Raw genomic sequence first — 12,775 nt, forward strand, 5'->3', positions numbered from 1 at the left:
ATTTCCATCCACTTTTCAGCGGTGGGCAGGGGCATAAATTCTGGGCAAAGAACATTCCAGAGAGCCCGGCAGGTGTCAGCAACAATTCCAGACAAGGTAGAGATTCCAATACGGTACTGGAAGTGTAGTGAGGATAGGGTTTCTCCAGTCGCCAGGAATCTGTGAACAGACAAAGAAGTAAAATTAATATTTATGTATATTATTTTTAAAAACTATAAAATAAGATATTAGTACATTCACGAAAACTAATTACCCAAGGTTTTGAATACTAAATTTCCAAAAAAAAACATCAGACCACACCCCTTTGTTTTTAAAACATACCGTAATGTCACCAGTAGCCGTTCTTCAGGAGGAATCGCAAGACGGAGCTGTGTGTCCTGTCTCCGGATGGATTGTTGGACACGAGCAAGCAAATCCATGAAACTTTCGTGGGACATCCGGATATAATCATTAAATTTCTCCGGGTTTGCACGTAGCTCGCTGTAGAGGGTGTGGTATGCCCCACGGCTCTCCCGGAGTTCAACAATCGGATGTATCCACATACGCCGCCGTCTTCGCTGCCTCTCTCTCTTCCTTTGTTCATGGCAAGCAACTGCATACGCCTGAGCCATCGCGATGTCCAAATCCAAGTTGAAGTGAAAACTCTTCCAGCGCAGATCCATGGTCACGAGAAGAATCAAGCAAATGTGAAGAATACTGTAGACAAGGTCTGTATATATTAACATACCACACCCACAATGAAGTCCCATTGGTCTTGTGTGTTGTTGAATGGTTGTATTTTCTTTTTTGTGGGGTTTTTCCAAAATCTGTAAAAAAACGCAAACGCACAAAAAACGCATACAAACGCGCAAAAACGCTGCGTTTTTTTCCTGCATGCGCATTAAAATGCTGGAAAAAAACGCAGCGTTTGTATGCATTTGTATGTGTTTTTTAATGCGTTTTTTTGCGGGAAAAACGCGCTGCAAAAAAAAGCAAGTGTGAAACTAGCCTAAGACATAAAAACTCCATATCAAAAAGTCACCGGTCCTATACAAATAGTACATGCAGTGCAGAAATGAGCTTTACCTCCTGTGGGTGATGGTGCCAGCCCCAACGCATGCTTTGGCATTCAGTGTTCTTCCGGGGGTTGGTATCACACCAGCAGGAGCATACCTTTATATTGGGACTACTCCAATAGAAAGTCATATTACAAATCCTGTTAACTTAAATGAACTCTGATTGGTCATATGACTGACTATGGCCAAATATGTTTACACCCCAAATCCAAAGGGACCAATAGGTTAACAAATGGGGATGTGCCTGATTTAAATAATGGGAGGATTATCCAGTCCATCTAACCAATCACACAAGCTCTCAATATGAACCTCCCCTCTGATCACTCCGTGACACATATATCCCATATCATCAAATATGTGTTGATCCCCTAAAACAAGGGTGTCCTGAAGGTGTCCCACTATAGTGGCACACACTGCACCGACAAGAGAGTTCTGGGGAACCATGTGACGTGGCAGAATGCCGAGCCCCGGGCTGCGAGCCAGGCCCCGCCCACATCTGACGCAGGCAGGGCTGGATCACATGACCCGGATGCGGGGCAGAATGCTGCATCCAGAGATGCCCCATAAGTTGCCCGGCGGATGCGTGTGCGCACAGCGGACACCCTGGGCAGCCACAACATAGGCCATAGGAGGGAGCTTTATATATTCTAGGTTTTTTAACGCAGCAAAATAAATCGCATAGTGGGAGCGTTAATGCCAGGCCTCATCCTTACATAGTAGTAGCCTTACATAGTAGTACATAGAAAATTATAATCAGCCATTTCCCAAACAGAGGATAGCAGTATAACAGATGATAATGGAATTGGTGACAATTAGGGACATACAGATAACTCTTATAGGCGTGCAAAAGTCATAGACAATAAATACACTCTAATGGGGTGAACCCCAGGTATAGCCATGTGAACGGCCCGCAAAAAAACATACTAATATAATACATGATAGCGGCAAGTTATTGAATGTGGTAGTAAATCCTAACAAAGCCATATATATCGCCCCTATTGGACCATGTAGATAATAGCCTACACATATAAAGTTATATTAAGTCAGAAGAGTATATAACATATTTGACAAGGTGTTGCATTAAGTCAGAAGAGTATATAATATCCCATGTTTGACAAATTGTTGTATATTACCGGGACAATCACAAACAAATCCACGTTTAAACTAGAACAATAATGAATAAATAATAATCTTTATTTTTATATAGCGCTAACATATTCCGCAGCGCTTTACAGTTTGCACACATCATCACTGTCCCCGATGGGGCTCACAATCTAAATTCCCTATCAGTATGTCTTTGGAGTGTGGGAGGAAACCGGAGTGCCCGGAGGAAACCCACGGAAACACGGGGAGAACATACAAACTCCTTGCAGATGTTGTCCTTGGTGGGATTTGAACCCAGGACCCCAGCGCTTGCAGGCTGCAGCGCTAACCACTGAGCCACCGTGTAAACACTAAAAAGGGAATATTTGTACATATCATGACCATGCATATTTATGAAAAAATGTTTTATACACTATGAGCCCCATATATTGCTTAAAACATAAAAAAAATCATATACTCACTTCTCACTGACTGATGCTCTGCTCTGGACTCCTCAGAGTCACTGTCTTCTGGTTCCCTGCGCTGTGACTGCTCAGAGCAGAGGATATGCTGTAGTGACATCATCGCTCCCTCTGACCTGAAATGTCACAGAGTCATAAGATGCGGAAGATGCTGCAGCTGTGGACGAACAGGGAGAGGTACCAGAGCCCTAAGCAAGCGGTGAGCCCCACTTGTGGGTGCTGGCACCGGGCCCCCATAGCGCCAGTGTCCTCGATGGCGAGTAAGCCGGCACCTACATAGGGCCCCGGCACTTGTTTGGGTGCTGACACCAGCCCTGCTTATACACGTGTTTATCCTATTGACATTTTAATGCGAGTGCTTCTTTCACTTGTTCTTTATGTTTCTGATTGTAAAGTGCAGCAGAAAATATTGGCGCAACCTAAATGATATAGTTATTTTTACTTCTACTTTATTATTTGTTTCACTCAGGTAAAGTAAGGTCACTATAATTCTGTAATATTAAAAACTGACAGGCACATACTTCACATATCTAAAAAGTTAGGAATAAAACCAGTTTCCAACATCTAAGAATTTCCAAGGTTTAGGCAAACATGAGAAATGAAAAAAAGAAGTAAAACGTTAATTGAAAATCAACCTTAGTCAGGAAGGGTGGTGGAAATATAACAGTTCATACGCAGGTAAAGTGAAATACCACATAAAGTAATTCCAAATGTTCAAAATATATTCAGGATTTCACATAAATATTGTGTCTGTTCATAGACAACCACAGTAGGTAGTTATATGATGCCAGCAAATCACCCTTGACCATCAAGCCATAAAGATAATTTCACATCTTGAAACAAAAATTAAAATATTTTATGTGTCATCGTTCTATTTGTCCACATGAAAAAAACAAGTTTATTCAATTTTGTAGGTCATCTAGCATGGTCAAACATTCACACATATTTTCCAACCAAAATGTCAAAAAATGAGAGATGTATACGTACTATGGATGTCCACATTACCAATGGAGTTCTAGAAACCTGCAGGGGAAAAGCCATTATTGTAAGATTATCTGATGCAGTTTTTTTTACATTTCCTACACTCCCAAGTTGCTCATGATGGCACTGCTCTGTTTTTCTGACAGCAAAGGTTTAAAACATTTGCACACCCAGCCATATGTGTATATGGTGATGTATTTTTTTTTTACCATGCCATGCTGTACATGTATGGCATAAGAATTTAGCTAGCACAGAAGCACTGTGTAATCCCTGTCAATTAATGGTTTACCTGCTGTGGTTGCACTGACCGTGCATGTATTGAGTTTGACAGAGGAAAATCGCTTCCTCTGTCTAAACCCCTATGTCCAGAGGATGAATAATAGCCTACCTGTCTGTCATATCATTTTATCATTTTGAGATTTGGCTCCACTGTATTATCAATGCCAAAGGATCACGAGTTCATTATCGCTTGTATAAATAATGAATATTGTAAAAAAACAACAGCAGGAAACAAAGTATTGGCAGCGGATTATTCAGGATACTCTACAAGCGTGTGACAACAGAGCTTCTTTATTCAGGAACAAACAGGAACAAATATGATAAGCTTAATAGATCAGGAATAAATAATTTGTGTGTCTATATCTGTGCAGCATCTACAGCTGGCTACTTCTCTCATGCACAGACACAGGAAAACAGGAAATACAGTCAAATGCTCTCCCTGTGTGAGCCTCTGGGAGTTTTTTTGTTCTAACTTTATGAACAGCATACAAATTTAGCAACTAAACACTCATAGCCAGGAATGGAGTTGTTGCACCAAACGTATTTCATCACCCCCACTCAACAACTACTTGTCCTGTTAGTCCCATTGCGATTCTGAAGTCCAAAAACTTGGCTCTTGATAATGGCTTTGTCATACTATCAGCAATCATCTTATTGGACTTGCAATAAACAAACTCGAATTCACCACATTCCACTAAGTCACGCAAGTGGTGATGTTTTACATCAATGTGCTAAGTCCTTGCACTAATCTTCTCACTGCTGGTAAGTTTAATGCATCCTTGTGTGACGTCCGTCAGTTGCGAGTCTGAGCTGCACGTGAGACAGCACCTCGAGAAACCCCGAGACCCTTTACCCAGATACAGGGACCTGGAATTACAGCAGAGCCCAAGAGGTAGCTGCCTATGAGCGCAGCGGACCAGAGCAGGACTGTCACCAGGAAGGGACTAAAAACTGGGACCGAAAGTGTAGTCAGGAGTCAAAGGTCGGAAACTGGGAGAGCAGCAGAGGTAGAAATATCGGCAGGCTGTAGCAGAGTCAAAACTCCAGGCAAAGGTCAGAGTCAAAAGTAGCAATTAAACACTAGATCACTGGGAAAACCAAGACTATTTCTGGCGGCCTGCAGGACAGGCTCCAAAGTATTTGAAGGATACTGCTATCCCTCACAGGCTCACAGCCTGATGACCTAATCTGGACTCCCAGAACCAGGCCAGATGGGGATGCACTAACCCCTTCACCTCTGACAGAAGAGCGAAGCCTGCGCCCACCAGATGCCTGTGCAGGGGACCCTTCTCTGTCATCACCATCACCCACAGGAGAAACACGGCGATGCCCAACGACAGAGGCATGCATCAAATATGAGCAATATATGGTGCCCACTATGAATGGAGCAATATATGGGGCTCATTATGTATGGAGTAGTATATGGAGCCATTCTTTATGGAGCAATATATAGGGTCCATTTTTTCTGTATGGAGCAATATATGGGGTCCATTATTCTGTAAGGGACAATATATGAGGCCATTTATATTGTATGGAGAATTAGATGGGACTCATTATACTGTATGGAACAATAAATTGGGTCTATTATTCTGCATGGAGCAATATATGGGGCTCATTATACTGTATGGAGCAATATATGGGGTTCATTATTCTGTATGGAGCAATATATGGGGCTTATAATACTGTATGGAGGACTATGCGGTCCGGTTTCTGAGCTATTGTAGAATTTACAACAGATATCACTCATGTAATGTAAGAAGTGAAACATTTGGCAGTGTACTATACCTAGATTTCTTACATGTTCATCATGAATTATGGTATGTGTTAAAGGAGCCTGAGACACTTTTGCCCATGGCTTACAAAATCTAGAGCCGGCCCCATGTGCAAGTATACTTTTAGTAGTGTAGCTTAGCAGTATTCGATCACCTCATCAATCACCTTCTTCTCTGGTATCCAGTGCCACTCTGTTCTTTGGTGCATCACATAATAACCCTGGAACAAGGCTCTGCAGATGCAAATTTTAAATGCTTGTAATTTTACCTTTTAATTTCCCATGATAGAGAAATGCGATGACAGTCTCATCTCTTTTCAGCTATCTTAACTACAAACAATGAATGGGGTACAAGTTGAACATGTCGACCTTCACTATATTAAAAATTAAGCTCTGATAAGCCCAATTCCCGAGTTCCAGAGGTCTAGTCCCTTAAATATGAGAGCATTCGAAAAATATTTCATTTTGAATAGACACTTATAGTTTGACTTCACAGTGGTCTCACTGATCACTGATGTAATTATAGGTGGTGTAAAGCTAGCTGTTACACAGCAGCATCATGCATCTGTCCTGGCTAAGGCACCAACTCCTTGTCCTTTCCTTTAAAGCTCTCTTCTTTTTCTGTGGTCCACACCATGTTTCACAAGTGGTCCGGCAGACTTCAGTGACATTATCATCTCATTGTCATAAGGCCTTTTAAGACCGACTCTTTTACCCATGTGTGTCTGAGTATTGAGTAATCTAGTTTTCTGTTACTGTGTACTTCTGATGTAGCCTCATTCGTCCTCCCAGCTGGCTATCTTCTCTCTAAATTCTTGTGGTTTTTACAACTGGCAGCTACTTTCTGGCTTAGATATGGGGATTAATCCTTTGGCTGCTGCAAGTGTAACAAATTAACTTCTGGCTTTGTTTCTACTTCAAACACTGCTGCATTCAAATGTATTTTTTCTTTAAAGAGAACCTGTCAGTAGTATATAGCACTAAAAATTAAAGCCATGGCCATAATGGCACTGTGATGCTGAATAATCTGATACCTGTTGTGAAGGAATACAATCTGTGCTTATTGCTTATCAGACGCTAAAGTTTTCATCTAATGACATCTTCTGTGCATCGCTATGCATCTAGATGTGCCAAAGGGGTGGGGTATTCATCTGCTTCTTCACCCCTCCACCAGCCTCCTCCTTTTCTTTTACAGGTCACTGATCATTCAGTGAATGGCTCCTTTTCTTAAATTCCACGCTGCCACTGCCTTCATTAGGGTGAGAGGCACGTGTGCAGTGTGATTCCATGGCCAGTCTTCAAAAACATGGTGAATGTGCATATCAAGATATCAGCTCAATGACTTCTTTACTAAGCCAAAATCTTGATCTCTGCATGCACCGCCTCGGATGCTATTTTATTGAAGACCTGAAGCAAAGCTGCAGAATCACACTGCACATGCACCAGTCACATCAATAATGGCTGCGGTGGCGTGGAATTATTAAAAGGAGACAGAAGCAAAGAAGCAGAGGAGGTTGATAGAAGGATGGAGTAGCAGAAAAAAACTCTACGCCCTAGGTCCGCCCCAATGTACACCAATGCACAAAATATGTAATTCGATGCAGCAGGTATCAGATTATTTAGCATCATAGTGCTATTTTGGCCTTTGCTTAACTTTATAGTACTTAATGCTTCGGAAAGATTCTCTTTAACCAATTCCAGACTGCTTATAGACTTTAAACATCAGAGAGGTCCCAACTTTTATTTGCACTGACAAGCTAAAACATCAACGCAGAGTATGCTGCGTGCTCGACATTTTGCAGTTATGGGGACATAGAGCCTGCTGTCAAACAAAGACGGATTCCCTATAGAGAAGGCAGACATGGTTAATTACAATCTCTGTCTTCTTGATTGATGTATATACAAAGCTGAATAAACACTGCCAATGATAATTCGGAAGCATTGACTGGATAGACTTCTTCAGTTCTTGAGCTTGTCTGAGATGTCGTATTTTCTAGTGTGCCCTGTTTTACTTGTTGCCTGCCATCCAGCTTACTCTTTTGTCTTTTTTTGCTGTTCTTTATATATGTGCCATCTGGCATGTCCCGCCCACTGTGCTATCACTTTCTGTCCAGATGTCCATTGAGATTTTCAGCTTAGTGAGTTCAACTCAAACAATTGAGCCTTAACACCAGGAACTAGGGAATCAGGGGGACCAAGGTGTCACGGCTGCGGCGGTAGGCGCCGCCGTTCCAGCAGCGGCGGTGTCCACCTCTGCCGATACTCACCCGTCCTTGCCTCGCCGCACTATGGCTGCCTCCTCCTCGCTCCCATCCCCCCGGCACCTGCGGGCCACGTGCACTTGCTCTAGGGCGTGGGCGCGCGCTCTGCGGGTTCCTTAACCCTGCAGCGCCCACCCAGAGCTCTGGCCACCAATCAGACCACTGCACGTGCGATATCAGGCATCTCCAAGATGGAGGAGATGCCTGATTATCGTGTGCCTATCCTGCGGTATTCTGGCCAAGTAGTAGGGGCTCTCCCTGCAACTCTACCTCTGTCCTGTACTCCGTACCTCGGCCCTGTACTCCGTGCCACAGGCCCTGTACTCCGTGCCACAGGCCCTGTACTCCGTACCTCAGTCCTGTACTCCGTACCTCAGTCCTGTACTCCGTACCTCAGTCCTGTATTCCATACCTCAGTATTCCATACCTCAGTCCTGTATTCCATACCTCAGTCCTGTATTCCGTACCTCAGGTCCTGTACTCTGTAACTCAGTCCTGTACGCTGTACCTCAGTCCTGTATTCTGTACCTTTGTCCTGTACTCCGTGCCGCGGTCCGGGACTCCATTCTCTGTCCGGTACCCTGCATTCAGTCCAAAACTCTGACAGCTCCTCTCTTGTCCCTTGAGCCACCCCTCTTGGTTCTAGCAGTCGCGGTATCTGTCTTCCGAGGGTCTGCCCCTAACGGTCCCTGTATAGGGGTCGGCACCACCTGGCGCGCTCGCCCCCGGGAGCTCCAGTGCCGCGATCCAGAGGGTCCACTCTCAGATGTTAGACTCATCTGATACATAGAAAGACACTAAAACTATAAATGAAATTTGATATATTACCCAGTTACAGATTGATGCCCAGGAGCTTAAAAATTTGCCAAACTAATGAAATTATATTGGAATAAAAGTATGTAACTAAAATGAGGTTATACCCATATGATCCTGTTCTTTAAATGTAAATGAAAATAACAAATATTGGTAAAAAGCATAACTATTATTTAACTATACAATCTTTCTGTAACTTTTGGTAGTATGTATTGTCTGTTGAAAGCTAAACATAAATTGACCCACTACATTAGCATATGCAGAATCCACCCACATATCATAATTTTATAAATAACCATTTCCATCTAGGTTTATTATTCTGTGGTCTGGACAAGAAAATAAATGTTTTTGGCTTATTTTGCAGTGATCAGACTTTCTGCATGCTCTGACCACTCCACCAACCATTCTTTAAATATAAGTGGTCTTGAAAAAATTGGTATCTCCAAGTTCTGTACATTATAAGGTTATAAAAAACAATAAAAAAAATAAAAAAAATAAAAAACAATTCTGAACTGAGAATAGTAAGTTAATGTGTATGCACAATGTAAGCGCATATCAACACATGACCATTAACCAGAGAAAACAAAAAGCAAAAACACAAATATCCTGAACTAAAAAGTAAAAAATGTATACTGCAAATAATGCATAAAGGTAATAATAATAAGGGTATTTAGTAAACATAATTTTGATCAAAATAATGTACAAGCCATCCCGCCACATCACGGCAACCCTTGTGGGACAGTCCCTACTCTAGTATTTAAAACCTTCTCACTTGCCAAGAGGCGTGAATGTGAACAAGGGTCGAGCGGCTGAACCACTAGTAACAGTGTAGGCCAGACTGGATGGCTTTCCCAGCTCAGAAAGAGGGCGGTCACACCCATATATGCACTGAATGCACAATGAAATGAATAAAAAACAATTCTGAACTGAGAATAGTAAGTTAATGTGTATGCACAATGTAAGCGCATATCAACACATGACCATTAACCAGAGAAAACAAAAAGCAAAAACACAAATATCCTGAACTAAAAAGTAAAAAATGTATACTGCAAATAATGCATAAAGGTAATAATAATAAGGGTATTTAGTAAACATAATTTTGATCAAAATAATGTACAAGCCATCCCGCCACGTCACGGCAACCCTTGTGGGACAGTCCCTACTCTAGTATTTAAAACCTTCTCACTTGCCAAGTGGCGTGAATGTGAACAAGGGTCGAGCGGCTGAACCACTAGTAACAGTGTAGGCCAGACTGGATGGCTTTCCCAGCTCAGAAAGAGGGCGGTCACACCCATATATGCACTGAATGCACAATGAAATGAATAAAAAACAATTCTGAACTGAGAATAGTAAGTTAATGTGTATGCACAATGTAAGCGCATATCAACACATGACCATTAACCAGAGAAAACAAAAAGCAAAAACACAAATATCCTGAACTAAAAAGTAAAAAATGTATACTGCAAATAATGCATAAAGGTAATAATAATAAGGGTATTTAGTAAACATAATTTTGATCAAAATAATGTACAAGCCATCCCGCCACGTCACGGCAACCCTTGTGGGACAGTCCCTACTCTAGTATTTAAAACCTTCTCACTTGCCAAGTGGCGTGAATGTGAACAAGGGTCGAGCGGCTGAACCACTAGTAACAGTGTAGGCCAGACTGGATGGCTTTCCCAGCTCAGAAAGAGGGCGGTCACACCCATATATGCACTGAATGCACAATGAAATGAATAAAAAACAATTCTGAACTCAGAATAGTAAGTTAATGTGTATGCACAATGTAAGCGCATATCAACACATGACCATTAACCAGAGAAAACAAAAAGCAAAAACACAAATATCCTGAACTAAAAAGTAAAAAATAAGTGGTCTTGAAAAAATTGGTATCTCCAAGTTCTGTACATTATAAGGTTATAGTATCAAAGAAAATAATGATACTGATCAAAATTGTAATGTATTACTAGTAAATTATTATCATAATTTTCCTAACTCTAAGTCAGCAATGTAACTACATCTGTAGTTTGTAAAGTACTGTAGATATTGATACAAAACATAAAAATTCTTAATCTTAAAACACATTTTTCAGTTTAGGCCTGTTTCACACTTACATTTTTCTTGCCAGTAGTCATCCGCCAAAAAGGCGGAGAACGGATCCGTAGCCGTGGAAACACCAACGGGAACCACCGGACCGTTGATGTGCCGGGATCCGCCGACCTGGGACAGTTAAAGGAACCGCGCTGAAAAAAATAAAAAAAATACTGCCGATGTAGCTGGATCCGAGAGCGGGCAACTCGCAGTGTCAAGAGCCGTGCCGGGATATCGCGGGATGACGAGCCGTGCCGGGATATCGTGGGATGACGACCCATGCCGGGATATCGTGGGATGAGAGAGAGAGAGTTTTGTTTGCTGCGAGCCGGTACGGTATTTAGGGTTAAATCTCCAGGAGTAGCATAAATGCGGATCCGACGTTGCAAAAAATGTTGCATTGTCCGTCCACTGATGTCAGCGGACGCCAAAATTTTGGCGGATCCACAAATTATCGGAACCAACGGATGAACATCCGTCAAGATCCGCCGATAATGCAAGTCTATGGGGGGGAAAAATGGAACTGCCAAGAAAAATGGCAGATCCGTTTTTTTTCCAAATCTGCTGATCTTGACTGATGCCAAAAAACGAATGAGTGAAACAGGCCTTAGCAATAATCAGAAGTTTAGTATTTAGTTGATAGTGATACGTAATAATTTTAAGATAAAATATATAAAAGTATCTGTTTGCATATTAACTATTCATTACAAAGAGGTTGTGGTTGTGTGTTCTAAAGTGAGATTTTCTCTATAATTGGCAATTTTATGAAACACTATTTCAATTACAATAACAATTTCAGATCTAGCCTAAAGTAAATAGCAAATAGCTCAACAAATGTAAAGTGAGGGATTGCCTCTTTCATTTCACGAAGGAAATTTGATTTCATATGGGAGTTCTCATAATTTGGGATGCAATGACCATAATACGGCAAGCTTCAATGTAATTTTCATTCAAACATTCAAAACGAAAAATGCCAAAACCTGAAACTTTAGGAATTCTGATTTCAACAAATCAATGGAAGAGCTTGATCGTGTTGACTGGGACCATGTCATGATAACTGTTGACACCGAACATAAATGGGGCCTAATATGGGAATCCTGCAGAAAACTTATACCCTCTGGTAATAAAATTTCAAGGAATAAAAAGAAGCCATTATGGATAAATAAGACAGTACAAAGTTTAATAAGACTAAAACAAAGGGCATTCAAAATCTTGACTACATAAAATGCATTTCAGGAGTATAAAGATCTCAATAAGAAATGTAAAAAAAAAGTTACGCTAGCAAAGTTATCCACAGAGAAACAAATCGCCAGTGACAAAAAGATAAATACAATTTATTGTTTTAAATACATCAATGCCAAAAAAAAGATGGTATAGGCCCCTTAAAAGATGATAATAAGATAAATATAGAGGATAAAGAAAAGGCTGAGATATTAAATAGGCATTTTTCATCTGTTCCAGGGATCTTTCATCAAGGAAAAAAATCAAAGTTCACCACTTGATATAACTATCTTGACACAAGAAGAAGTATGCCTGTGTAGGAGAAAATTAACATTAACAAATTCCCCGGCCCAGATGGCATTCATTCACGGATACTGAGGGAACTGAGCTACGTAATTGACAGACAACTGTATCTTATATTCTTAGACTCTCTTGTAACAGGGGTGGTGCTACAGGATTGGAGGATGGCTCACGTGGTACCAATACATAAGAAATGTAAGAAGGTGGATCCAGGCAACTGCCATCTGGTAAATATGACATCAGTATTGTGCAAAGTTTTTGAGGGCATTATAAGAAATGACCTGCAGAGATATATTGCAGAGAATAATATAATAAATGACAATCAGCCTGGATTCATGAAGAATAAGTCATGTCTAACTAACATTTTGAGTTTCTATGAGGAGGTGATAGCAAATCTGGATGTTGACAATGCAGCTGATGTGATTTATCTGGACTTTG

Source organism: Dendrobates tinctorius, unplaced genomic scaffold (assembly GCF_039654945.1).
Source record: "Dendrobates tinctorius isolate UK_male_01 unplaced genomic scaffold, ASM3965494v1 ptg000174l, whole genome shotgun sequence".
Taxonomy (NCBI): domain Eukaryota; kingdom Metazoa; phylum Chordata; class Amphibia; order Anura; family Dendrobatidae; genus Dendrobates; species Dendrobates tinctorius.